We start from the raw sequence: 3,213 nt of genomic DNA, 5'->3' as shown, positions 1-3,213 counted from the left end.
GTGCAGTCCTAATCCCTGCGGGACGGTTCCCCGGCTCGGATGCTGCTCTTTCTGCTCCAAGATCAGTCACTGCCTCCCGGGGACTTCTCCTACCGGCTGCGTCCCACGCCGCCCGTGGAACCAGCTGGTCCCCCTCCCGGGGTTAGTTCAGGGGGGTGGAGCAGGTCTCTGTGCTTGTGCCGTACCTGACTGGTACGCTGGCTCCAGGCTCTGGAAACAATCGCTGCTTCCCCGTATTAGTTCGTTCTCCGTCTCTAAATCTGTGTTTGTTGTTCAGGGTTCGTAGATTGTTATGTATGTGATCGATTCACTTGTTTTTCCGTGTCTTTGTTGTAAGAGGGATCCGAGGTAGCGTCTGCCTAGTCCGCCATCTTGGCTCCGCCCTCTCAAGAAGACTTTTTATGTATTATTTGGTTAAAGGCATTTTAGAATCCCTCTAGAATAGTTCAGTTTGGAAAACATCCTATAGACATGATTTGCTGGAGGCAAGCTAACGTTACAGATTAAATGTCTATACAAAGACAGCAGAAAAAAGTTATAGTTTCTTTAAATCAGAAAGGAATGATATTTTTTATCTTTTTTCTCTGCGCCTGAAAGACCTATTCAGAACCTTTTTGGAAACCAAAACACACCATCACAAGCACGGTAAGGTATCACTCTGCACCCATTTGTTATATTCTTCATTCATACATATGTCCCAGTTACAGGTGTGTGGTGGGGATTTACGGAAATTCTTTCCACAGTATATTGGCTGATTTATGCTAAGTGACTAAGTTGACAGTCCAGGCAAATGAGGAATGAAACAAAACAACCACATCCCAACATGGGCATTTACTAACTCTCACTGACTGGAAAATAGGTTGTGACAGAGGCTAATATCTCTAATGCATTCCTTTAATAAATTTTCATCTTTTAGTGTTTCATACTGATATTGTACATTATTTTTATAAAAGTTTCCTTTAATGACCACATAAATCAGGGACCCACACTCCCAACACAAGCATCTGCTCTTTCCAGGAGAAATACTTAATTTTTCAGTAGAATAAAAGATAAAATAAGCTTAAACTCTGAAATCAAAGTATACAGTGCCTGCAAGAGTACTCAGCAGCAAAGCCGAGACAACCTTGTAACTTGGGAAATGTTTTTATAATTTGACAACATTATTGATCGAAGACCTGAAGAACAAGGTTAACCCAACAAGGGCTTGCTAGTAACACCTATCTACGTGGTGTTGTCTGTGTTTTGGGGAAGAGGCTAGAGAAGAGAGGGAAGGGGAGGAGAGCCAGAGAGGACACTCTAAAATATTTCCCAGACCAGCTTTTATGACATTCTCTTCTCTTATGGTTAACTTTATATGTCAACTTGATCAAGCTGTGGTACCCAGTTATTTGGTCAAACACTAGTCTAGATGTTGAGATGAAAGTATTTATATGTGGTTAACATTTAAATCAGTTGACTTTAAGCAAAGCAGATTGAGTGAGCCTCATCCAATCAGTTGATTGTTTTAAGAACAAAAATTGAGGTTTTCCAAAGTAGAAATACTCTGCCTCGAGACTGTAACAGAAATCCTGCCTGTCATCAGATTTATGGATTTTGGACTTGTCAGCCCTCACAATCATGAGGATTCATTCCTAATGTCTCTGTCTCTCTCTCTCTCTATATATATATGTAAAAACAAAAAAACAAAACCCGTTGCCATTGAGTCAACTCCGACTCATAGCTACCCTATAGTCAGAATAGAACTACCCAATAGACTTCCCCAGTAGTGCCTGGTGGATTTGAGTTGCTGACCTTTTGGTTAGCAGCCGTAGCACTTAATCACCTTAATCACCAAATCAGGGTTTTATGTCTCTGGGAACCTTAACTAATACACCTTCCCTTTCCAATTCCCTTGGAGTTTTTAATATTAAAGTCAAAATGTCAAGGTCTTCATTTCCTTATTGAATAAGAATGTCCAGTGATTTACTTACCATAAATACATAGTCGAATCAGGTGGTAAACACCACTATAAGGCTAAAGCCAACAAACAAACCCATTGCCATCAAGTCAATGTTGATTCATAGTGATCCGATGAGACAGAATAGAACTGCCTCATAGGATTTCCAAGCCTGTAAATATTTACAGAAGCAGACTGCCTGTCTTAGTTATCTAGCATTGCTATAATAGAAATCCCACAAGTGGATGGCTTTAACAAACAGAAATTTATTCTCTCACAGTTTAGGAGGCTGGAAGTCCGAACTCAGGGCACCAGCTCAAGGGGAAGGTTCCTTTCCTTGTAGGATCTGGAAGAAGGTCCTTGTCATCAATCTTCCTCTTGCCTAGGAGCTTCTCAGCTAAGGGACCAAAGGATGCTCTCCACTCCTGGCTCTTCATTCTTGGTGATTGGACGTCTCTATCCTCTCTGCTCACTTCTCTCTTTTCTATCTCAAAAGAGATTGACTCAAGATACAATCTAATCCTGTAGATTGCACCCTGCCTCATTAACATAACTACCTCTAATGCTGCCTCATTAACATCATAGAGGCTAGGATTCACAACACAAAGGAAAATCTCATCAGATCACAAAATGGTAGACAACCATACAAAACTGGAAGCCAGGGCCTAGCCAAACTAACACACATTTCTGGGGGACATGATTCAATCCATGACACAGCCACATCTTTCCTTCATGTTACAGTGCTAACAATAGTTCAGTATTAAAGTACAAGTTTTAAATAGCCACCTTTCCAAGACACCATGGTCTCCACCATTTCAGCTCTAGCTGCACACTAGACCTGCCAGAATGCAGTAGTCTTCAACGCTCCAGTGATTCCAATTCTAATCCTTTCTGAATGGAATAAGGAAGTAAGAATCTGTGCAGGTGACTTTTCCAAGTGAACTGTGCACAGATGGTGGTGGCAAACACAGGCACAGGCCAGGGAAGGCAGTGTAACCAAATGAGTGTTCTTGTCCTGTCCTATTAGCCTGTCAAAATAAGATGGACCACACCACGAGTTGCAAGGGAAACAGAAAGTGGAAATTTATTGTCTGCACAAACAAGGAGCAATGAGGGATCTAGCGACCATAAGGTGCGTGCTCCCTGTCTGAGGGGGTTGGGTTGGGTTTGGTGCCCAAAACTCTTTGCCCTTAGCCCATGTCCACATTTGGAGGTCCGGATGTTGTATCATGTCCGTGATGTTCAGGTCCAAGGACAGACTGAGGATACAACCCTTT

This window comes from Elephas maximus, chromosome 17 (genome assembly GCF_024166365.1).
Source record: "Elephas maximus indicus isolate mEleMax1 chromosome 17, mEleMax1 primary haplotype, whole genome shotgun sequence".
NCBI classification, from domain to species: domain Eukaryota; kingdom Metazoa; phylum Chordata; class Mammalia; order Proboscidea; family Elephantidae; genus Elephas; species Elephas maximus.
The sequence above is the reverse complement of the archived record's forward strand: the minus strand, read 5'-3'. Positions refer to the sequence as shown.